The 26318-nt window shown below is 43.9% G+C and overlaps 1 protein-coding gene across 7 annotated transcripts in view; it reads right to left on the reverse strand.

Annotated features, from left to right (window-relative positions):
- MEF2A (myocyte enhancer factor 2A) overlaps positions 1–5754 on the reverse strand; it is a 121279-nt gene extending 115525 nt beyond the window's left edge. For 3 of the 7 annotated variants that reach the window (XM_084772361.1, XM_084772362.1, XM_084772363.1), the window contains exon 1: positions 5058–5752. The gene's annotated coding sequence lies outside the window, so the exon portion shown is untranslated. Of the gene's footprint in view, positions 1–5057 lie in introns of all 7 variants that reach the window. The other 4 variants (XM_084772367.1, XM_084772364.1, XM_084772365.1 and 1 more) reach the window with 4 other exon arrangements.
- Positions 5755–26318: the final 20564 nt, after the last annotated feature.

Raw genomic sequence — 26318 nt, forward strand, 5'->3', positions numbered from 1 at the left:
AAAAGGAAGAAAAAGGAATAGTGCAGAGGAAAATTTAGCTCTATTCGAGCCCTATTGTGTTAAGAGTCTAACTGGATGTCTAAGTAGACAGCAGGCTCAGAAAGATTCGAAGCTAGAAAGTGAAAAGGGAGGAGTCATCACCTTGAAAACAGATGGCTATTTCAGTAAAGAGCACACCGCTGGTCTCAGCTAAGGCAGAGAAACCAAAGTTAACAGCTGGCAGTGTGTTTGGAAAGACTTTGGAAATGGGCCGATCTTATTAGGTGAGCCATGGACTAAGCAGCAGCCACAGTAGCAGGAAAGTTACAGTACAGGAGAAGTTCCTGATCGCTATGTGGCCAGTCACTCTACTATCCTCACACCTCTACAGCCCTATGGAGCCGATGTTAGGATCTGTAGTTGACACAATGAAGGAGCCTCAGATCGAGGACATCTAGGAGTGACTGTTCTCACTTAACAGTCTGATTTTAGAGGGCAATCTCTTAACCTCGCCTTATAGCCCCTCCACTCATCTTTCACATGCCTTCAAAGTTTTTGTTTCTGTTTTTGGTTTCAAGCAAACTGGCAAGTAGAGTTGGAGATGGCTCAGTTGTTAAACATACTTATTGCTCTTGCAGAGGATCTGTTTCTGTCCCCAGCATCCACATAGTGGCCCACAACCATCCTTAACACCAATTCCAGAGGATCATACGCTCTCTTCAACTTCTGAGAATACAAGGTAGATGTGGTATATATAGAGAGAGGCAAAATACATACAAAATAAAATTTTAAAAAGAGAGAACTGGCAATAATAGTCTGAATTTTAGAAATACAATTCTAAATAAACTTCTGGGAGTAAGGACCAAAGGTGAGACAGGCAAATACAGCATTATGCAACGCCAAACAGAGTACCTTGTTTTTAGTAAGCCCAAGTCACACGTTATCTTACCAGGTCAAATAAAAAGTAATTCTTTTGTTTTGGTTTGGTTTTTTGGTTTTTTAAGACAGGGTTTCTATGTCACCCTGGCTGTCCACAGCAATCGCCTGATTCTGCCTCCCAAGTGCTGGGATTAAAGGTGTGCAGCACCACCATGCCAGGCTAAAAAGTAACTCTTTGCTCCAAGAGTCACAAAGAGCTATATCTCTAACAAACCTAAGTCAAACTGCAAATGCATGCTGTTAGTCACAAAAAAAAAAAAAACAAAAACAAAAAAAACAAAAAAAAAAACCAGCAAGGGAAAAAGACCAGCTCATATAACACAAACTCACTATCCATTACTGAAAACATTTCTCAAAGCATAAAATTTGTATGGATTTTTTTAAATCCACAATGTCTGTATTTCTGCTTTAGAAAATAAAACTAACATTAATTCAAAACAGCTATTAAAAGATGTGCTTCTTTGAAGGGCTGGATGTGACTATAGAGCATCTGCCTCACATGAGTAATACCGTGGGTTTGATCCTCAAACATTTAAGAATAAATATGCATTGAGTGGTATTTGTTTAAAATGTAATTGATGTCTGATTTTCACCTTGTATTCCATCTCACACACAGTCTAATGTTTTAAACTTAGATATTTGTGACTTACCTTCATTTACTATTAAGACATGCCATATTAAAAATAAAGTATATTTACCAACTAGATTCAGTTAATACAAATATTGCTAAAATCTATGAAAATATTAATATAAAAGTACTTATTAAATTAATGCCAGCAAAGATCCTATGCTATAATGTAAGACTTTCTAATTAACTGATGAGTTTATACTACTTAATTATAATAAATTGCATTTATCGTGTGGTACACAGATAAACTAAATACAGATGAAGTCATTTAGCTAATGAAAAGCTATTTCATGTATATTTATTCCGAGTAGGCTAAACAAATACTGTTTTCCTAAATTCAAATGTTAAAAACCGTATCTTGAAAAGAACTCTCATAACACACAATTCACTTAAGAATTGGAAAATCACTTATATTCAAATCTAATTCTAAAAAATTTGGTGGAGAGTGAGACTAAGCAAGTCACAATCGCAGACCAAAAGTCTAAAGTAAAACCAGCAAGTAAACATTTTATGTGTGATCTAAGAACAAGCTAACACTGGGATATTTCGTCAAAATATCAAAATAACATGAGAATTCTCCTGTACCGAGTGCTTTGTGTCACAAACACTAAGCATTCTCACCCTAGCATCCAGACATAATTATCCTAGGAAAAGGTACATGAAAGCAAGCGAGGAAGGAGGGACACTTGAGTAACATGCATTTTTTAACATCAAGGCTCAAGCAGTAAGCTATGAACTCATCTTGTTTAAATTCTAATGCCATGGGACAGGTAGCACAATTCCTTTCTGTTTTTCTGATGTTGTTCAGTAGTAAAGTTAGCATCTAAATCACAATCTGATTTAAGAAATTAAACAGCCTTCCTTCACGGTTTACAAATCAGAATCCTTGCACAAGATTATCTATCTTAAAAATTCACTCAATTTCCCTATTTACTCTTCTTTAACTACTTAAACTGGAGAAGGCGTTCACTTCTCAGCTTATAAAGACCACATTTACAATCTTTGCAATCTTGGGAAAAGGCAATAGTGATCACTTCCAACACAAAAAACAGTATTCTCAGTGCCCCTTCGTGATAAAAGGCTTACACTAGACTTTGTAACACTCCTATGAACCGTGAGCTTATCTTTAAAGGCGAAGTATGATATGATAAGACAGAATGTTTTAAATTTAAATGCCTCAGAACATTTTCATCACTGTATGCTACAATAAATTCCTCTTCTTACCAGACTAAAAGATGCAAGAGGAAAACTGATGATTTTCCAAACATGGTACTTTCCCAAAACTAGTTTGATTGCGGGCCCCTCCTAAGTCATAACCCAATCTACTAAGTTTTAACTACACTAGCAAACTTCACCTTCAAACACAAAGCTGTAGTGAAAAAATGAAGAATCAGCATTTGGAACAACTCAACATTTTGAAAACTGTATTTCCAATCACATTTACCAAGACCAAAACAAAACAAAGTAAAATCTTTGCCACATATACCTGTTGTCAAAACATAAAAACTATATAGAGAATTAAGTTGTTCTTATGGCACAATTCAACATGCTGACATTACAATCATTCTTAAGCCTCAGAAAGCTATTTCTTTCTTTGGTCATTCTCCAATTCTTCAATTTAAAATCTTATAGGATGAATTAAGTGCAATTTTAGCTTCCTGAAAGGCTATGATTTCATTATGTAGCAACAGTATGAATTGAAGGAAATGGTAAGTATAGTTGTATTTAAAGAGAGCACTGTTCTTCACAAGCACTGACTGTTTTAGTACATAAATCTCTTCGAACACACTCTTGTAATAAGAATTATCAATATAGTCTGCAAGCATGGAAACAGCCAGGTTTAGCTCTTCAAAGTACTTTCACTGTTTTAATGTTATTCTCTCAACTTTTGCAACAATATGCACTGAGAATTTAAAGTAATTCCAGTTCAATGAATCCACAGCAAATGCTAATTTTAATGTCTTATACAACATACGGACTTATTATATTTACTAAAACTTAAGTCATGTTTGGGGTAGCAGGTATCCCTAAAAGTTGTCAATTACATGAAAAAAATAAAGAGAGTCGGAGCTCTCCACAAATATACAAAAAAAAGACAAAAGTGCATATACAAATGTCATAATAGCGTAATAGTTGCTTCATTCTCATTTCCTAAATTCACATTAAAAGAAATGTCATTTTAGTGTGTTTGTGAAAAAAAACAAAACACTACTTTGTTTACCTTTTCCACAGACTGCTCAAGTACTGCCAAGGTAACATAGATTTTAAAACTGACAACTAGACTACTTAGCAGTTGCCAAAACAACGCAGCTGGATTCTTAAAGGGAAAGTACTCTTGTGTAATATACCCCTAATTACTGCTTTAGAGAACCTCATTGCCGTACAGTACTGGATGATACAAAACATAAGGGAAACACAATGCGCTACAAACTTGAAAACTGTTATACAATGTTAGTTTTTAAATATGTATGCAATTGTCAACACATCACAGCAGGTCTTTCTAACTGCAGTTTCTGGAATCCCAGTTTCATATAGTAAACTAACACACAGGTTAACGCTATGTTGTATTCTATCTACACTCGGTTCCCTACTGGATCATGACAGGAGCTTCAGAGCTCAGGGACCTATTTCAGATCTGAGCAAGAATCTGATAGTTACACTTTCCCAGAGAGAGAGGGAGGAAATGCTAATTCAGAAATGCTCACCTCTCCCAAACTTATCTGCATTATCACCAATCTTTAATCCTCAACACTTCAAAAAAGACATGACATCGAAACCCAAAGGCAAAGTTTCCATCTCACCACGCGCCCACTGAGCGGCGGGATCTACTCGCCTGCAGAGGACAGGGAGCGGGTCCCTTCAGCAGCCCCTGCTCCCCAAATCTTTCCCCGCACCCGCAGGTGCTCGGAGCCCGGCCGACGCCCGGGCTAACCCCAGACACACTCCCTGCCATCAACATCCCCACGGGAGAGTTCAGACCCCTACCTTCCTCCCCAGAACCAGAAGTGGGGGGGGACTTCAAGTGCTACCACAGGACCGGGCGCCGCCACCACCACCCCCGCACTGGAGGTCCACCGTGCGGACAGACCCCCAGGTTCGCGAAGCTAGAGGAATGGACCGAGCGGCTTCGCGTCCCCTTGGGAACTCCGTCAACTTTCAGGGAGGAGCGGTGCGGCGCGGCGCGGCGGGGGCCCCGGAGCGGGCGCGCACCGGGAGACGGCCCATGACGGCCCCCCGCGGCCCCCCGCCGCCGCGCCCGCAGCCCCCGGGCCCGCCCCGGGGCACCCCGCCCCCACCGCGCGGCGCCGCGCCCCTCTGTTTTCCCGAGGGGCCCGGTCGCCCCGCGCCCAGCCTCCCGCCACCACCACCCGCCGAGGTCCCCAGAGCCCCGCGGGCACCCCTCCTCGGCCGCGCCGCACCCCCCCCCTTCTCACCCCGGCGCCCCCACCTCAGCGCGGCCCGACCCCTTTCCCAGCCGCCGCCACATCCCCGCCGCCCGCGGCAATCTCACCGAGTGTCCGCTACCGCCGGCGGGCGCGCACACGCCGCAGCCCCGGCCCGGCCCGCCACAGCACTCCGCGCCGCCCGGAGCCGCCTCCTTCAGCCCGGGACTCGCCGGGACATCCGCGCATGGATCCCCACACCGGGGCTATTTTTAGGAGTCAGGCCTCGGCCAGACCGGAACTCGTTCTTCGCGGCGCGCGTGCGCACTGCGTGGACGCCCTGGTGTCCCTCCGCGGGCCTCGCCTCTCCCTTCCTCTCGGCTTCCTCTCTTTCTTCTCTCTCTCTCGAGGTCTCCTAAAAGGGCTGGTTTTTCCTCTCGATGGGTCCTGAAGGGTTTGGCATGGGCAAGACAAGGGTACAGGCAAAGAGAGTCTGGCCTTCTGAACAGCCAGCGCTGTTCCACAAGGACATGAGGGGCGGACTATGTTTTTCCGGGTGGGTGAGGAGACAGATCACCCGGCACAGGAAGGAGATGACGGCGGCTTGGCGCCGGGGCTGCAGGCTGGAGCGCGCTTCCCTCTGAAGGACCGTGTACTCCTGGAAGGGATACTGGTCACTTGATGAGGGCCTGGGCGCCTCCCTGGGCGTGGCGGGCTGGCGGCGTCGCGGCCCCCCGCTGCCTCCAGGACCAGCCTGGGCCCACCACGGCTCCGGTGACGCTGCGCGTGACCGGTCCCCACGCTTGGTCCGCGACCACAGCCGAGTCTGGCCACCGCGGGGACAGCCCAGACGCCCAGTGCGGTGCTCCCCGCCCTCGTGCGCGCTGGGCCTGCCCAGACGTTGTCTCGCCACGCCCTCACTGTGGTCTGGGCCACACCTGTGTCCGGGCCTGGACAGCTGCTGGGTCACCCTCGCTGGGCAAGCACAGTTGGACCCAGTCCCTGGCCACTCAGTCCCAGCAGGGTCTTGGAAAGCAAAAGACACCTTGAGAATGAAGCAACCTTCCTGTTTGGGCTATTAATAAGAGCTAGGATAGTCTTCGCACTAACTATCTCACTTAATCCTTACATCCTCATGAAGTTCGTCGCACTTTCTGTTCCCATTTGACAGGTAAGAAAGGGAAACAGAACCGCTCTGACCAGACAGGGCCACAGAGTGTCAGAGACTTGAACTCCTAACCACTCGGTAAACTGATTTTTTTTTTCCTCCTAAGGGGAAAAAGATGTCCTTGAGACATCGGTTATGTTAAGTTCCTGATTTTGTCCAGAGAGGTCTTCTGGAGGTGAGCCTCTGCCAGTCCTTACCCCAAAAGTTATCACCTTGTAGAGGTCCTTAGAATTGCTTGTGTCTGAACCCAGAGGTGCCCGTGCAATGGACGCAAACCTAAATGTATGCTTTCGTTAGAAGATGAAGCGATTCAATCCTGTGTTCCGGACTTTAAAACAAGGCTTTGGGGTGGGCGAGCAGATGTGCAGAGGCTGTGAGCAGAGGAACTGGGAAGTCACAAAGGAAGCTGGAGGCTCGCTGGCTTCCTCCCTCAAGGACAACAAGGCAATGTGCCGGGGAGAGTCTGACACAAAGGCAGTACAGAGAGATACCAGACACTGGAAAATAAGCCCAGAGCTGGGCTCAGAGCCTCACTTCAGTGTTGAGGGGAGTTTAGTGGAGGAGAGTGGCAGAGAGCTGTTATCTTCTCCTCTGGCCTGTCAGGTCCTTTGAAGGAAAAAGGCCTGAGCCCGGACTGCAGGGAGGATTTTAAAAAGCGCTAAATCTGGTGTAAAACAGCAAGGTGTGTGGACATGCGTGTGTTTTAACCTGCCAGAAGCTGCTACAGCAGCTGTTTTCAACTCCTCTACTCCAGGAAAACAGGGCTGCTTTGATGATTTCCGTCCAAACTAAGGGTAAAGGACAGCGAGGAATAGCTCCTCCTGGCCAGCTTTTCACCTTCAGAGAGAGGGAAGGGCAGTGGGGACAAACTGTTTCAAAAGATGCTTGGCCTTCTCATAGTTCCCCCGTCTCTGCCCTCCATTTGCAATCCTCCTGGGACACCCAAGACTAAACTCCAGACTGCCCACCCACTGCCTGATGCCTAGAAGCTGGGCAGAGAACTTGGCCCTGAGTGCAGCCAAGGGGAAAAATGTTTGCATCGTTTTAGAACCCTTTTCCTCAAGCATCTCCTGCCTCACAATGCCATTGCCTAAGAATTAGGAGAGATAAGAGGCTACAAAGGGAGACAGGGAAGAAGGAGAGGAAGGAAAAGAATACAGCTATTGTAAGTTACATTACCAGTGTACGCTCAGCTGTTATTTATAGTATTTGAGGAAAGGTATTGGAGCCTCTACAGACCTCAGAAACATGCACCTGAAGTCCAGTACCCAGAAAATTCCAGCACTCAGCTTGGCATGGACCATATGCCCAGCACTTCTGTGTGTTGCTGACTCCATCGAACAATTGGAGAGCAGCACTTGGTCTTCTTACTCTGTCTGGCCTCCTTAAAGCAACAGTGACCAGGCTACAGGAACTCAGCATCACACTGGCCACCAGACGTGAGTGAAAAGAACAGTCCTTCTTCCTCCAACCAGGCTGCCCGGTTACAGTGATGATCCAGCTTAAAGCAATCCAGCTTCTCAGTGACCTTGAAAGGGACTTCCTTCAGGGACACAGAGCACAGACAAGGAGTAGCCAAGGAAGGAAGGTCATTAGGGAGGGCTTCTGACAGGAGGCCACTCCCACAGTGAATCTAGAAAACTATTAGGATGCAAAGGGGCCCACTCATTAGCTCTTAATATGGAGGCGAAAGAAATAGGGTCCCTGGGACTGGAGAGATGGCTCAGAGTTAAGAACACTGTCTGTTCTTCCAAAGGTCCTGAGTTCAATTCCCAGAAACCACATGGTGGTTCATAACCATCTATAATGCAATCTGGGCCCTCTTCTGGTATGAGTACTGTATAAATAATAAATAAATCTTTTAGAAAGAAAGAAAGAAAAAAGAAAGAAAGAAAGAGAAAGAAAGAAAAAGGGTCCCTGGTCACCGGGTCAGCCTCTTCCTGCCTGTCACCTAACTTTCCCCACTCAACCCTAAGGCTGTTTTTGTGCATGTCAGCCTGTTCCTGCATCTAGAGGGCAAGTCATTTTGTATCTGGTACTCTCTGTTCAGGCACCATTTTGTATTATGGCCCTTCTCTAAGGCAGTGCCTTAGTGGAAGCACAAGCCTTTATGTCTGCCTGTCTGCCTCCTCTGTTCTAGAGAGTGCATTCCATTTTTTTTTTTTTTAAAATCTGTGAACTACTTCATATACTCACAGTTGGCATGGAGTACAACTAAATAAATCCTTGTTACAGGTTTATTAGCATTTCAGCTGAGAGACTGTTCTCCTTGGGGGCCTCTTGAATGTGGCACAAGAAAAGATCCAGGGCTGACATGGTGCACCCTCCAGATGGAGGACCAACACAGAGTGGTGCGTGAGGCTAGGAGTGTGGTTTGAAGTGAGGTGAGACAGAAGCTGAACATGATGTCTCTTTTGCCTTCTACACTGATACCAATGGTGAGCAGAGACATTAAACAGGCGGGAAGCTTGATCTGTTTGGCATGTTGGGGAGCAAGAGGGAGAACCTGTCCCCACAGATCAGAGGAGACCAAGAAGAAATGATGGCAATGAAATGCAAAAGGGGACCCTAGATGGGTTCTTGTATAAAAAGGAGACATAGGTGGGAAACTGGTGAAATTTAACTAAGGTCTGTAGTTCATATGTATGTGATCAGTTTTTTAAAAATACTAGCCTCCTAGTTTTGATAATCATATCTTTATTTTAAACAAGATGGCAACATTCAAGGGAGTATTTAGTGAATTTACTATGCCCATTTTGAGCTGTTTTGTCAGTCTAAAATTGTTTTAAAATAAAATAATTTTGGAATAAAAAGATAATATTTTAGTACTTTATAGGTTATAAATTACACAGTTCTAATCTTTGGAGTTAATAGAGCTGACATGCTGGTTATATATGGTATTTTTACAACACAATGTAGTTATAAGTCTCACTTCAATTTGAGCAATATTAAAGCCACTGGTAAATTATAATAAATATTTTGGGGTGACCAATATTCTGAATAGAGGAGAAAAGAGAAAACATGCTTCCAGTTTCAACACAAAGTACTGGGGTTCGTGCCTACCATGTTCTTGTTCCCAGACTTCAGAACCTGACATGTCCACACGAACAACATCTAACATTGCCTAATGCATCCCTTTCAAGCATTAAAAGTGCTGTTTTCACTCTTCTTATTTTAATATCACATGGGCCTTTATTCTTGTATGACTGATGATGAAAAGGATGAATGCAGGCTCTCAAAGAAGAAGATAAAAGAGCTTTCCTTGGCTCAGTTAATATTCTTCCATGTGAAAGTCTACATGAAGATTCAATAAACTTAAAAAAAAAAAACACAAAACCTCGAGTCTTTGACAGCTGGGTGTTTTACACAATCAAACTTCAAATAAGTCTTTCAATTCCTATTATATGTTGTCATTTTGTTATAATGTAGGGTTTTTTTTTCTGTACAGAGTTTATTCAGATTTTGCAGTGCTCTCCAACAACCAGCAATAGAATCAAATGTCAATTATAGTAATTCCAAACCTTGAGTTTATTATCGTTTCATATACTGTATCGTTCCAAAGAGAGACTGAATTTCACATACCCACCTCAACATCCATCCCACCCACATCAGCTGCTTGCATATGAAACTCTCATGATTGCTCTCTGCTTTTGTCCTGTTGTCACAGATGTTTCTTCTGAAGGCTGGCGCTGTCCTCCGGTCCCACATCAGTAATTTCTTTCACAGTGCATTCCAGCATGACAACCCTCTGCTTTGTCTACTAGGATGTCCACTTAGACCTGTTCTGGGTCTAAATGTCCCCAAAGATCCCTCATCCAGAGAAAATGATAGAGTCTTTCTATGACACATTTGCAAATTATTATCAAACTGCAAACAGTCTAGCAGGAATGTATGTCTCTTGGAATTACAAGGTGTTGCAATTTGAAACAAATTTGGGAGTCACCAAAAAGGTAATGCCACAAAATTTGGAATCAAATAGTCCTTTGTCTATATCGCATCTCCATGAACTCCCTTCCAGGTGTGTTACAGTGGGTAAATTGCTCAACTTCTAAACCCAGATTTTGTCTGTATAAGGCGATAAGAATCCTTACTTGAGGTTTTTTCGAGGACTGAGTGATCCATGTAAATTGCTTAAATAAGATCCACGTTCCTACCCTCACAGCAGCCTTATGTGCGATTGCTCATTGATGTGTACTGTGGACTTCTGCAAAGACCCTAATATGTGTCAGACCTTGTACTATGCACTGAAACTAGAGACAAAAACACATGTTCTCATGGAGCTTGTAATCGCGAAGGCAGACCATTAAAGTACGTAAAATATGTCAACAAGAACTATGGTAAAGACAGCAGATTCCTCTATGGAGAAGGAGGAGTTGTGCTGGTGCTTTAGCTTTGGGTACAGGGAAGGCTTCTCTGAGGCAATGGTTTTTAATGTCTAAAGTCTCTGGCAAAATGAAGAGCTCAGAAAGAGTGATTTAGGCAGAGGGAAGAACAAGGTGTTTGGAGCGAAACAGGGCTAGTCTGCTCAAAGTACAGAATGATCACATGCATGGAAGGTAAGTTGGAAGATATGTTTAAAGACACGAGAAGAGCCGGGCGGTGGCAGCACACACCTACAATCCCAGCGCTCGGGAAGCAGAGGCAGGCAGGTCTCTGTGAGTTCAAGGCCAGCCTGGTTTACAGAGTGAGTTCCAAGACAGTTAAGGGTTCAAGAGAAACCCTGTCTTGGAAAAAAAAAAAGAAAAAAAGAAAGAAAGAAAAAGAAAAGAGACCCAAGAAGACTGAAATTCATTGTCATTTCTTATGCAGGAAAAGAGAAAGAAAAAATAGATAAAATTACCAGCAGGTTAATACAAACTGCTTCTTTACTATACAAAATAGGCTTGAGGCACCTGTCTGTTGGACCACAAGCCGGTTATTTATTTGTTTGTTTGCCTATTATTTACTTGTTTTAGCCATAAGAAATTCAAGTCAATCCAATGAATGTCATAAATTAAAGATAAAAATGTGTTGGTTTGTTTACTTGAAGATACAAGAGTATATGAGTTGCCTCCTTAGCCATAGTTTTGCTATTTGTGGCTTCAGTTATTGATGGTGACTAGAAAGTAAATACAATAGAACATTTTGAAATAGAGATCACATTCATATAACTTGTATTAAACTATATCATACTTATTCTATTTTATTATTGGGGTTTTTTTGTTTTTCTTTTTTATATTTATTTATTATGTTTATGTGGGTGCATGGGTACATGACTGCTATGCATGTGGAGATCAAACAACTTTTGGGAGCCGGTTCTCCTCTTCTACCACGTGGGGCCCACAGATGGAACACGGTCATCAGGCTGAGCAGGCGCCTTACCACACCCACATCTTGCCAGCCCCCTACTTTTAATCTTCGTTTTGCCTAATTTCTAAGTTAAACTTTATCATGGATATCTATGTATGTGAGGGGGGGAAAACATAGTATATATAAGTTTTGGTAGTCTCTGTGGTTGACGCTCCTGCTGAGGGTATTTAGCGTACCCCCTCTGTAGATAAAGGGGGGGGGCATCATAATTCTAGTCCCACCATTTCTGGTGGGAAGCTGGATTGGTGCCTCCATTTATCTCCCTGCCCCCTACTCTCTTCTGTACCTCTTTATGTTTCTCTCACTCACCGGCAGAGATGCTTCACCTATGATCCTGCAGCAACTCTTGTCTCAGGATTTCCTATTTTGCAATTTCTGTCAAAAAAAAATAGTTTTCATTTTTCACTAGCAAAGTCCCACTTGATCTTGGTGCAGTTGCATGTCTCTGAACCAGTCATGATGGCAAAGGTAATAGGATGGTCTGATTGGTCAAACCTGGGTCACTAGCTCAACCCCTGGAGGCCTGAGAGGGTTGAAACTCATCCATAACCCAAGGACAATGGGATTGACAAGGAGGGAAACTACTCCGCCCAGATTAGAATGCTATTATCAGAGGAAGAGGTCCTGCTTGCCAGCCGGTCAAGAAGAATGCAGGCCTCACAAAAGGATCAGCAAGTGTGGGTTTTGTGCTCACATTAGGCTGTAAGTAGCAGAAACATGGTCCACACCATTGGTACTAACCTTGTACTCACGTTAGGAAAGATACATGAGAGGAAAGTCATAAGACACCCAGCAGATGCTGCCATAACACCTTTGACCTTCACAGGCCCCTGATGGCTGACTTCGGCTCTCACTCCTACCCAGTCCTCAACCTGATAGATTTCACATTCCTTGCAACCTGCAAAATGTTCAGAGGACTCAAGCTCATCTTCTTGCAGGAACTTGGGCCTTTCTGAGTCATGCTGCTCTTGGGTGTCATCCCTGGGTAAATTTACGTGGTACGTGCTGTCCTTGTCTTCCAGGCAGTATTTGCAGCTAGCCGACTTAGGCGTGGCCTAGTGTCTTGTGTTCATCAGGGCAGGAAAATCTCTTCTTCAGCACGGGGGTGACTAGCAAGTGATCAGATCACAACTTTCAGTTGCTTTTCCAGAGGTAGCCAGAGCCCTTTCTTTCTATCAGCTCATGTGGACCCTAATTAGATTATACTGAGCCACAGAGCCCCAAGTAGCACCTACACATGGGCTCAGAGATGACCACACACACCTGCCTTCAGCCCCTCTCCTTGGATTTCCTTTTCTATAATGGCAAGCCTAGCCAGCAGACATGAGGTCTTTCTCATTAATGCTTTCTCTACAGCCTAGCACATAGTAGGCATTCAGTCAACATCCTTGTCGTGAAACAAAAAACAAAAAAACTTTGTGTTCAAGACCAGGGAGTGGAAGAGTACTTTGGTCTTAACTAAAAACTCAGTTACTTAGAGCCAAAATGAGCCACTCAGAAAACCCAGGCATGGAAAATCTATTTCATGCTGGGCTTTACAGAAGAAATAAGTCCTAGAGATCAGAGAACCATGGTTTTCAACGCTCATGTTAGTGAAATATCAAAATGGCCTCTAAAAAGAATAGGCTTCATTTTGTGCTTAGATTTTTTCAATGAGGTTCCTGTTTTTGTCAGAAATCTCAACCTCTGCTGGGTAATTGCACAACTCCCGACTTTACTCAGCCCGTGTAGTCTTGGCACGACCGACATTTCTTGGTACATGCTGTAGGCAAGATTTTTATGAGGCTTGATTCTTGTCTTGGCTTCATTTGATCATGTATATCTGAAATCCAGCACACAGATGAAAGCAGGCAGCACCTGTCCGCACCGAGAGGGGCGAGTGCCACAGAAAGCGATAACACGTTTATCGTACACACATCTACAGGAATGTGAAAGGCCTTCCAGCAACCGTGCTCTGGCAAGTTCTGCATGGTAAGCACACTGTTTGAAGGGGCTAGGCCCTCTCCCGGAGAATCACTTCCAATTTCCAGAAGCTTAAATAAGTTGCATAAAGACCCCAGAAAAGAAAAAAGACCAAAGAGCCCCGTCAGAGCTCCTGGTCAGAGATCCCTGGACTGGCCTTTGGATCTCTGAGAGGGGGAGTTTTTGATCAGCCTCTCTCCAGAAACCTGTTCTAGAGCACACTGGCAGAACTGGGGTTATGGGAAGACCACAGTTTTTATCTTTCAGGCTGAGTCAGATGAAAACGTGTTGTTGTTGTTGTTGTTGTTGTTGTTGTTGTTGTTGTAATTTTTAGGACACTGAGTTGGAAAGGGTATCTAGAAACAGGCATTCTTGTACATTGTTAGAATGAAATCTTTTTAGAGGACCAACTGGTTAGCATCTTGTCATCATATTAAATGCACATCTCCTTGACCTAGGCATTTCCTATCAAGAAATTTTCTCCATAGAATACTTAACTGTACTCATCACGGAATGTTCAATAACAGCTAACTAATTTAAAAAAAGAAACAGATACCTACCAAAGTGAGAGTGAGCAAACAATTTTTAGTGCAAACACACAAGAGAATACTCTGCCTCTCTCTTAGGCATACCACGATCCCTTCATCCCTCGCATTCTAAGACGTCAGTGGATGTCTACAGCTGTGGCTCATTGCTGAATTCCACGCATACCATGTTTTGCCTTGTTCCCCCCAACACATCCCACAGCAGTGCCACACAGTTCTGGACTCAATCTGCCCTTCCATGTGCTATGTCCTGGTACCTCCTTTGCAGCACTGCTCTGGCTATCTGAGGCCATACTTCTATAAAACAAGGATTATTTGAAAGCAAGCTCTAGAGCACAGTTACAGTGAGCCTGATAGCCAAGAAAACTGCAAAGTAACTAACAGGAGGGTAGCATATACCGTGGAGATATGCTAGACAAGGGGGTGGATGAGTCAGCTCCCTAGAGGGACAAAGTGAAATGGCAAGATTTTACGTTACTTAGAAGGGGGGCACAGTTTATAACAATTTACATTTTTGAAAGTTTCCATTTCTATTTCAGACCATGGTTAACCATGGGTGACTAAAAGCACAGAAACCGGAACTTCTGCTAAGGGGGAAACTACAGTTATGACAGAGGAGGAATGCCTGGTGTCCCTCAGCATGGTCATTTCTGGAGGCAACTGTGGGCCAGGTGCTTTGGACTTCTAACCCAAGATGCTACTGAACATTCTAGAGTACATAGAACAGCCTCTCTGTAATGACAGAAAAGAAGAGTCTGGTACAGCCTGTCAACAGTGCTTAGGCTAAGAAGTCCTTCTAGAGGAATCTAAGTTTCCCCCAAAGAAAAGCAGTAGGTGCCTGTGAGAGGGGAAGTTGGGTATGACCCTACGTGCCTCTCCTCCATATATATTTTTCAAGTCGGTGTTGAGCAGGTTTCTGAGCTTTTCTCCGGCTGGGCATCAGGAGGCAGCAGCCCCATAGCATGCACTTGTTCATCTTGCCTTAGATCCTTTCCTTGCCAAGAGTAAGAGAAACAGAGAATGAGTTGGAATTGAGAAGAACAATTTGAAAGTCCCATGTTTCTGGGCCATTTCTGTCACCTGGTGAGAGAAGCATCATGAATTTGTTCATCCCGGAAGTAAATATGGAAAAACATGTAGAGTTCACCACCTGCCTGCCCCTCCTCGTGGTGACTTTAGAGCTTGGAGATCCAGACAAATGCTGGGTCCTTTCCCCCCACCCCCCACCCCACCCCCACAGCATGTGAGGTAGGCAGATAGCCCCAGAGCTCTGAGGATCCGAGAGCCTTTCAGGTGCAAATTCTGTCATTCAAATAACAAAGTATCTCTTGAAATACCTTAAACACCAGTTAAGAATATAGGCACAAAAGTTTGCCAAACCAGGTCTAGGCACTGATGCTGACTTCAATATTGTTTAGGATGCTAAGAATCCAAAAATAATAATACAGGCCAGGAAAAGCTTACATAAATGATAGCGCGACCCTCATATGGGATATGCTTCTGCCGCTAGACATGGGACAAGCCCCGCCTGCCCATGTGGAATTGTCTTAGGGTTCTCTCAGAAACACTCACATCAAGGTGGAATTTCAAATCCCCTCTTCACACACAGACATTTTGCTTTGGGCAAAGAGTCTGAGAAGCTCACCATGTATTCTCTGTTGGGCGAGCAGCTGAGGTGAGGATGGGAGCGGGATGGCTCCAGAAGCTTTCTCCTAACATTGTGCATTGCCTTGTATGTTGTTGACATGTTCTAACCATGCATAGATAGCTGCATTATCATTTCAAACTCTTTCATGACACCAGGATGGTAAAAACATCTAGTCCATATAAGTGGTGTTTTCTCTCCCGTTTTTATTTACAAAAAATGCACACAGTATACAAATCGAACTTTTCTCAACTTATGATGATTCAATTTATACTTTTTTCTCTTACCTGGTGGTACTCTACATGTGAGAAAGTGATATACATTCAATCGAAAAGTACTTAGATTGTGAAGTTTGGGGCCAGCAAGATGGCTCAGCAGGTAAAGGCCTTGCCGCACAAGCTTGATGACCTGTGTTCAATCTAACCCTATGTAACTGTGGGGTGGAAGGAGGAAATTGACTTGTTCTCCAATCTCCACATGTGCTATGGAATGCATATGCATACACACACACACACACACACACACACACACATAATACATACCTTTTAAAAATATTTTGAACTTTGCTATGTTTCTGGGCTAGTGGTATAAAGTACAGTTCTTTCTGCCCAGTACCAGCAATCAACAGTAAGGCACGCATGGGCACCCTCACAATGAGAAACAACCAATGTACTATGTTGAGTTCTAGAGTTGATGGAAGGCTGTTTGTGTTTTTAATTGTGTGTGTATGTTTGTGTGTGTGTGTGTGTGCACATTCATGCATGCATGTGCATGTGGGTGTGATGAAAGGACAACTTGCAGGAAATGTATCTCTCTTTTTACCACATGGGTCGTCAGACTCAAGATTAATGATTGTCAGCTATGGCAGCAAACACCTTTACCTACTGAGCTAGCTCACCGGCTCAATGACAGGTCATTTCAAGATGAAATTCTTGTGGTGAAAATGTGCTTGATCAGATACATAAGTCCTATGTCTCAAAATGACATTTTCTACTTACTCTTGGTGGTCTGAATGAGAATGGCCCTCATAGGCTCATATGTGTGACTGTGTGGTCCCCAGTTAATGGAACTGTTTAGGAAGGATTAGGAGGTGTGGCCTTGTTCAGGTGGGTGTGGCCTTCCTAGAGAAGGTGTGTCAATGGTGACGAGCTTTGAGCTTTCAAAAGCCCATGCCAGGTGCAGTCTCTCTCTCTCTCTCTCTCTCTCTCTCTCTCTCTCTCTCTCTCTCTCTCTCTCTCTCTCTCTCTCTCTCCTGCCTGTGGATCAGGATGTAAAGCCCTCAGCTACTGCTCTAGCACATGCCTGTCTGCTTTCTGCCATGAGGATCCTGGACTAACTCTCTAAGAGTAAGCAAGCCCCCACTTAGATGCTTTCTTTTATAAAAGTTGCCTTGTTCATGGTGCCTCTTCACAGCAATAATGCAGTAACTAAGACACCCATCCTTCCCCTTTTTGTCTGGGACTTAGTAGCACAGAAGGACAGAGACTCTGGTTCATGGCCACTCCCTGTAACCATATGCATCCTCAGACTTCCACAGGTCCCCCTGGTTCTTAAGCACAGTACTCTGGTGTAGGCGTCTGCCCAGATTTGGATGTAGTGATCCCTCAGGTAACTGCGGAGCTCCTGGATCACACTTTATTATTTACAAACTACAGTTCAAACTCTAGGGGACCAAGATCCGTGAGATGGATCCCCTCCATTTGCTTCCTAGGTGTGGTCCTTAACTTGACTACCTTAGAATTATCTGAAGAGCTTCAAAACATGTCAGAACTTCACCGTGTCCCTGTATCTTCTGATTTAATTGCCCCTGGTCACAGCCTTGGCATCGTTTGAAGAGGCCTTAGGTGATTTTGATGTTCACCCAACCAGAGAACTACTGCTCTAGTTTTCCCATTTAGCTCAGTTGACTAGCTGAGGTTGTACTTAAAGAGACCACCCCTCTTGACCAGTTGGGTCTTTTGATGCCTTCATCTCTACTCTTCCTCTTCTCTCTCTACTCCCTGACATAACCATCATTTCAGAATTAAGCAAGCATGGCTTTGGATACATACACCCAGAGAGATAACGGCTCTATGTAAGAGGAATGAGTCCCCTGCTCCCACAAGGCAGAAAAGTTCCTACTAACAACCAGAGAAGGGTACACCTGGATGAGATCTCTGAGTATCCCAGAACCACCTTGGAAGAAGGGGTCAGTTCCTAGAACAATCCGGGGACAGATAAGTCGACGTGCAGCTTGGAGTAGATGTGGAAGCCAGGCCAGAGCTGTCCAGCACATCGGAAGAAAGAGCCCGCAAGGCCTTTGATGTGAGTGACTCAAGCCCATTCCAGAAGTTGCTGAAGCAGAACCCATCTTGGCAGCATGGCCTATGGGGGATGGGAGACGATTGGAGAACAAAACCGTCAGGGCACTCGCCGTGTTCCATTGTGCGTCGGGGAGAAGCAAGTCTTTCATCTAGAATTCCTTCTGCACGTCTCACGCCTGTGCGGTGGGAGCAGCTGTTCTCACTTTGTTACAGGACAGTAGGGTTCACGGAGTTCCCGCAGCGAGTACTGTGGATGTGCCCACAGGGATGTGAAGAAATGCTCATCTAGGCAGGAAACAGATCCCACACTATGCTAGGATATCCACAGGCCACTGAGCATTCGCTATGGGGGCCGGAGGTAGAATCAGGATCCACTCCAGGAAGGCAGGAAGCCACAGCATGGAGAGAGTAACTCTTGATGCCTAATACCAGGTGACACACAATAGTCCGGCCATTGGCCCAACGGGTGCTCAGACTTCCATCGCTGTAGTTGTGGCAAGCTCCTGCATTTATCACAAAAGCATCCAAGGTCAGCCATTCAGTTTGTATAATTCCAGAAGCCCCAACTGCGGGTCACAGCTGTCCTTAGCTTCAAGCAGGCAGGCCAGCAGCCACCAGCAGGTGCCTACCATAACTGCTGCGGCCCAGAAGTTGATACCTAGGTGGCTCAGCTGTTGAGCATTATATGAAGCATATGTCATGTGTTGGTTAGTGGGTGGTGCTTATGCTGCCAGTTGAGATTGGTTTATAGATGGGCTGTGGTCTCAGTAATTTGTTTATATAGGAAATAGCTTTCCGCGTGAGGCAGACTATATCCTGCAAGCGGACAACACTCCTTGATCCCATCAAATATCCCTGGAATGGATATTTCCTTAGGTTTTGTTTGTTTGTTTTGTTTTGTTTTGCTTGAGACAGGGTTTCTCTGTGTAGCCTTGACTGTCCTGGACTCACCTTGTAGACCAGGCTGGCCTCTAAATCACAGTGATCCACCTGCCTCTGCCTCCTGGGTGCTGGGATTAAAGGCGTGCACCCTGATGCCTGGCTGATATTTCCTTGTTTTAAGAAGTTTCTTATTCATGGCTATTAAAGGCATTTTAAAGACCATCATCAAGATTGCACATAACTTCAGTTTTAAATCAAAACCTTAAAAAAAAAAATTGAGACTCCACACTGTATAATAGATGCATTTAAAGTAAACATGGGGGTGACATAGGCTAACTTCAGGAGAGAGAACCCTCTCATAGCACTAAGGAGAAGGGGAGGAAGGAGAAACAGAGAGGGACTCGGTGATGCTGTATATTCAGAACTCACACAGAAAGGGGCCAGCAAGATGGCTTAGCAGTAATGGTGCTTGCTTTACGAGTCTGGCAACCTGAGTTCAACTCCCAGAGCTCATAAAAAAAAAGTCGGACACAGTGGTGTCCGTCTGTAGTCCCAGCTTTCCTGTGGTGAGAGGGGAGGCAGAAACAGGAAATCATCCAAAACCTTGCGGATGAGGTAAGGCTGGAGTACACAATGCAGGGCCAGAGGCAGTGAGAAAGAGCCCGCTTCATTCAACAAAAGAGGAGAAGAAACCAGATGCCCAAAGGCTGCCCTCTGAGACAGTTTTGAAAGAATGTGTGCTTGATACAACTTAGATGTATGCTGGCATTTCTAAAAAAAAAAAAAACCCATGCGTTGTTCTTTTGCCTCGGGGATAAAAAAAAAAAAAAAAGAACAAATATCAAGTTTGGACACATAATAAAATTAGGCAGAACACCCCTATTTGCTTAGTTCTTATCACTGTACTCGCCAGCCCACTTACGTACTGGGACAAGCTGACACCTGGAGACATACACAAAGCCAACAACAAATTGGTCTCCTACTCAGGCTCTCACCAGTGTCATAAGTGAGGCAGCAAGAAGTAAATCTCAACCTCTGTGTAGTAGTAGTAGTAGTGTCTGTGTGTGTGTGTGTGTGTGTGTGTGTGTGTGTGTGTGTGTGTGTGTGTGGTGGTTCCATGATGAACAGGCTTTCATGCTAGAAGGGGTGAGACGCCAGACACCACAGGCAGATAGTCACTCACAGCTCCTCAGTCCCCCTCATCGTCACCATGGTCTTGACTGCTAACAGCAGGGACTACCTCAACTTGTCTGTGAAATTTATATAACCAGGATTGTTTTAGATGTTTTCTCACCTCTTGTGTCGTTTACTCTGCTGAATACAGTTATGAAGTTCATGTATGTGATCACATTCATTGATAGGTAATGCATTTATTTTCATAACTGGAGAGTTTCTATTACATGAATACACCACAATTTATTAATCTGTGGCATTATTGATGAACGTTTGGGAGGTTTCTTTTTCTTTTTTTTCTTTTTTGGTTTTTTGAGACAGGGTTTCTCTGTGTAGCCTTGGCTGTCCTGGACTCACTTTGTAGACTAGGCTGGCCTCGAACTCACAGTGATTCATCTGCCTCTGCCCTCCCCAAGTGCTGGGATTATTTCTTGTTTGTTTGTTTGTTTTTGTTTTTCAAGGCAGGGTTTCTCTGACTAGGTTTGGCTGCTCTGGACTTTCTTTGTAGACCAGGCTGGTCTTGAACTCAGAGATCCACCTGCCTCTGCTTCCCTGAGTGCTGGGATTACTATTGCATGAGCCACTGTGCCTGGCTTAATGGAACATCTAAATTATGCATGGCAGTGGTTGTGCCAACACTTTCACCTACACTGACAAAGAATAACTATTTACTCTTACTCTCATCAACCCTGGATATTAACAAACTAACATTTCCACTTCCACGAGAGATATCTTATTGAGTTAATTTTCTTTTTTTCCTAGTTAGTAATGAAGCAAGCTGACATTGGTGGCTCGGGCCTGGGAGGGTTAGGTGGGAGGGTGCCAAGTCTAATGCCTTTCACCACTATATAGAGAGTTCACAGACAGCCTGGGCAACGCAGGAGACCCTTTCTCAAAGCAAACAAATTTAAAAGCCTGAGGTTCTAACTCAGTGATAAAGCACTAATCCAGGCTCTACGAGGCCCTGGATTCAATCCCCAGTACCTAAATAAAATAATCAGCCAATCAATAAGCAGTTATGTATTTCTTATAGATTTAGGGCCCCTTGGTATTCATTCTGTGATTGACATATTCACTTTCTTACATGAAAGAATTTTAGTTTCCAAGATTACATATCCAGGCAGGTAAAAAGGTAGGATTTAAATCCAGACTACCTAACCATGAGGCCACATTTATTTTGCTATATGATGTGATATAGCCTACTCTGTATGTCATATTATATATGGACCATGCATACTAGACAGTGTTATACTGTGTGTCACAATATAGATAACGCTATGTACATCATTCGATACTATATATCATACTGTATGTGCATCACAGTACAGTCTACACAATACTATGTATCACACTATACATGATGCTATACTGGGTACCTATATTATACACACTGTACACCATACCATCCTGAATCCCATGATACTACACTATATTCTCTCCTATACATTACACTCTTACATGGTACTCTAGGACACAGACCCTGGGCTATAGCATACTACCCACATGGTGCAGGGACGAATTTGCATCTCCTGAAAAATATCCATTCTGCGGGGTTTCATCTTTACGGAGGAACTAACTGCTTGGTGGAGCCATTAATTTTGCTAGTCATGCCCGTTCGTGATGCTTAATTTCTACATGGTAATGAGGAACAGCTTTGACATGGGAAAGAACTGTTTGTTGTTCTTTACATTTCAGGCTTCCCCTCAGGGGAAAAACGTTTCAAAGATGTTAAATAACTTAAGTTCGAAGGCTGGGGCACACTTCCTGCTCAGCAAGCCTGGGAACTCCTCTCTGCTTCTCCAGGGTCAGGAGGCAGAGAGGCCAGGACCCCTTCTGCTCTTGTCTGAAGATGAACCCCGGAGGGATGGAAACTGGGTGGGTCACGAGACAGTGGGATGCTGAAGCAACAGGTCAGGCTTCCATTCCTGCCTCTGGCTCATGAGCTGGGAGCCATGGCCAATTACTTACCCCTTGGGAGTTTTGCTCTTTCATTTTTAGAAAGTGTGTGTTGGGTTAGCTGGTTTAATGTAGTCTCCTCTTGTGCAAAAATGATGTAATTTTATAATGCAGGCTGTGGGAGTTATACTGTTTTCATTCGGGGGGAAAAATCCCACAACTTACCAGAGTGTTATAGTCACTACAATACAATGACATTAGAAAGGAAACTGTAATGTATTTTTTAAAAATCTGTATCTCTGGGTGGTCGAATTTTGTTCTGTGTGTCTTCCTGCATTTTAAAAAAAATGTCTGTACAGTGGCTATGTATTACATTGTAATCTAAAAACATGTATTTTGTTCTTTTTTTTTTTTTTTTAACACATTGGAACTGTGAAAGGCCCAAAAATAGAATAAAACAACCCAAATTTTAGTGTAGCCAGACGGAAGGCATAATGTCCCACATATTTGTGGAACATTTTAAGATGTCAGGGGGGTCAGGATCTCATTCGACAGATGAATTCACCAGCAACCGGGCCCTCTCAGCAGCATCCAGGGACAGTGTTTCCACAGTGACTCACAAGGATGGTGCCAGCCAGGCCCACGTCGCAGCCGTTTCCATTTCCAGCACCAGAGCTGTGACGACCTCACACTGTGGTTCTCATGGAATTCCGAGACAAGCCCGGCCTCATCATAATGACGGCCCATTCAAGGCAGCAATGGGAAGGAGGGGATGACTAATGACATTTGGGGAGAAAATGGGAACAAAGCCAAAAATTACAGTGACTTTAGGTTGGGACACACTGGATAGGAAAGGAACTGTGTATCCACACACTTGAGAGTGGCTTGAGGAACCAGAAGCAAAAATAAATAGCAGACATAGACCATTCCTTAGTTTCCAGAGATGTTTTGAGACCCAGGTTGGGTGTTGGGTAAGAAGACACTTGATGGGTGGACCCCTCAACATCAAGGGCAAACTGATTTGGCCTCAGGACCCCAGAGGGACCTATCTTGGCATGAAGGCATTGTTAGTTATCCTGCAAATACAGTTTTCTGGCTCCTGTACCAAAACCCTTCCCACCGCACATAGTATTAGTTGCAGTTGCATCATCGTGACTGAGTACCTGATAGAAACAAGGAAGTGAAGGTTTATTTTGGACACAGTCTGTCATGGGGGAACAACTCAGTTCATAGAGCTAGAAGCGTGCAACAGAGATGGATCACATCAGTCCGGACCAGGAAGCCAAGAGCAGGGTCAGAACCAAGGGCCAGGTGTCCCTCCAGAGGCCTGCCCTTGATGACCCACTCCTCCCAGCTGGCAACCATCAACTAGAGGTTCCCCAGTCTCCCAACATAGCACTGCTATCTGGGGAACAAGTGTTCAAAGGCAAGAGCGTGGGGGCGGAGCACATTTCAGATTTAAGCCATATCAGATTAAAATCAAATCCTTTGCCAGTTTACAAGCTTAGCCAGTTGTGTGAAAGGTACAGTTCGCAGGTAATCCAGTTTCTACCAAAGTTCATATCCTGGATCCACACATTGTTAAGGGATACACAGACAGAATTAGAAATCCTCGAACTTAGGTAAGGTAATAATGTCTTACTAAAATTTAACCTTTCCTCCCATAAAAGTGTGAAGGCAACAAATCACCTGTCTAGTACAGTACCGCAACATTATCATAAGTAGAAAGCATGGTCATATTCAGGTCCTAGTGCCATTGTTGTAGACACCTCGAAGGAATGTTTCTCTTCTTTACTACTTGAAGACTCATGGGACATTAGACTAATAGCTAGAGCTTGCTACCTCCTGCAGTCACTAAGAAGTACGCTGATGAAATAGTAAAACTTAGCCAAAATCTGATAAATATATCTGCTATGTGGGTTCCTCTTTATTTTAATTTGTGCATTCCAAAACATCCTGAGGACGATTCATGAGATGGCCAGGGGTCTGCAGCGTTAAATATTTAAGGATGGCATTAAACTGGACGCAGTGGCACATACCATAATTCTAGTATTCGTGTGACAGCAGGAAGACCACAAGCTTGAGCAAACCGGGGCTACCCAGCTATTCAAAGGCAGCCTAAGCTATAAAATATGCTCCTGTTTCAAAAAAAAATCCAAAATCTCAAGTCCCTTAACTGAACTTTAGAACAAGCGTCAAGAATATTAAAAGGAACAAGATAACAGAAAAGCTTCTTCCTAGTGTACAAACTGTGCAATCTACACTTGTTGGTTTCCTAAGAAAAACTATCAATCTCTCAAAGGAACAGGAAAATATGACCCATAGTGATAAAAGCACAATAAAGGCAGACCCCAAATGGCACAGTGGGCATAATTATTAGCAGCCAGGGACATGCCATAGCTGAGATAAAAGCTCACTGCACAGGAAGAGTAAAAGATGGAACGGATCAGGTACTATCTCAGAAAAAGTTCTGTGAACTCAAAAGCTTGGCAATAGAAATTCCAGTACTGGAGTGGGGCAGAGAGTCAGTGAGCCACAGAACAATCTAATCTTCTATAGGTGCACCCACGTGTGCATGCACATGCATGGCATGTGCCTAGGTGACGTCACAGGCCAGCGTAGGGCATCGGATCCCCTGGAGCTGGAGCTCCAGGCAGATGTGAGACATTCACCATGAGCACTGGGAACTGAACCCGGGTCTTCTGCAGGAGCAACAAGAAGTCTTAACCACTGAGCCATTTTGTCACAGCCCAATGGACAATTTTTTTTGTTTTTGTTTGTTTGTTTTTGTTTGGTTTGATTTGGTTTTTCAAGACAGGGTTTCTTTGTGTAGCCTTGGCTGTCCTGGACTCCCAGGCTGGCCTCAAACTCACAGAGACCCATGTGCCTCTGCTTTCTTAAGTGCTGGGATTACAGGTGAGGCCATCACATTTGTATCTCCGATAAACATTTTAATAACTTAAATCCTTTCAAATTTATGAATGCAAGGTATCTTTCCATCGACGCTCTTTCATCTTTCTCATCAATTTTGCATTTTTTGCTATGTGGTTTGAGAAGTGTTGACTTTAACTTTTCTTTGAAAGTTTGCTAGAAGTCCTAAGTAAAACCATCAGCTCCTGAGCTTTTGGTTTTAATTTTTGTTTGTAAGCTTCTGGTTATCAGTTGAACATACCAACTCACACTGATCTTTTCAGGCTCCCCATGTCTGCCTTACTCAGTCTGAGTAGATTACACGGTCTAGAAATGTCTCCATTATTTTCTGCGTTACCCAATTTATATAATTGTTCATAATGAAGAATTATCTTTTTTTATTCTTTCAGTGCTATATATTAAACACAAGGTCCTATTCATATTAAGCAAATGCTTCACTACAAAGCTGTATACCCACTTCAAAACAGATGCCTTTACTCAGAAAAAAAAACTTTCTGAAATAAGGACATTTTAAACCATGCAAATATAGAATAACTCCTCACTAGCAGACCTGCCTTACAAAACAGTATTAAGGGACAAAGTAAAATAGACAAATAGATGAGAAGAAGAAAACAAATGACTATGTGGTAAATTAAAACTTAAACATATTAAAATGCACATTAAATGTAAGTGTCCTAAATATAAAATAGTGATGGTCAGAGTGGATGTAATTGCAAGACCTGGATACAGGCTGCCTATTAGAAACACATGCTAAATACGAGAAACACATAGGATAAAAGCAAAGAAAGGAAAAGACACACTATGCTGACAATAATTAAAGGAGAACTGCAATAGTTATATTAATTTCAGAGTATGTTTCAGAAATAAATCATACTGTGAAAAAAGAGTATTCTTTCATAATGATACAGTGGTCAGTTCATCAGGACCACATAGCAACAAGAAATGTGTGCCATCTGAGGGCAGAACCTTCAAGAACCATTAAACAAGCTGGGTATGGTGGTGCACACAGGTAAGCCCAGCACTCCGGGAGGCAGAGGTAGAGGCAGGCAGATCTCTGTGAGTTCAGGCCAGCCTGGTCTACAAAATGAGTCCAGGACAGCCAAGGCTACACAGTGAAACCCTGTCTCGAACAAAACAAAACAAAACAAAAGAACCACTAAGGACAGCCTGGCTAGAAATGAAAAGACACAATGAAAAATTATACCCAGAGATTCAAATTTCCTTTCTTAATAATTGATGAGCAGACAGAAAATCTGGTAAGGTTATCAAACACTACGGCTATATATAAATGCTGACTTTCCCCCAAAAAAGCTAAAGACTTAAGACTTGGCCCCAGGATGGCACTATTGAGGATGTTGTGAACCTCAAAAGAGAGGAGGCTTGGGAGCCATCCTTAGATCCTAAGGGAAGTAGCCCTGCTGGAGATGGTGGGGGCCTGGCCAATTCTTTTTTTTCCCCTTTGCTTCTTGGCGCTGTGATGAGCAGTTTGTGCTAGCCAACACTCCCTGCAGGTGCTCTGAGCATGCCTACCAGGG

The sequence above is a fragment of the Acomys minous genome (assembly GCF_964271855.1).
Source record: "Acomys minous genome assembly, chromosome: 2".
In the NCBI taxonomy this organism is placed as follows: Eukaryota; Metazoa; Chordata; class Mammalia; order Rodentia; family Muridae; genus Acomys; species Acomys minous.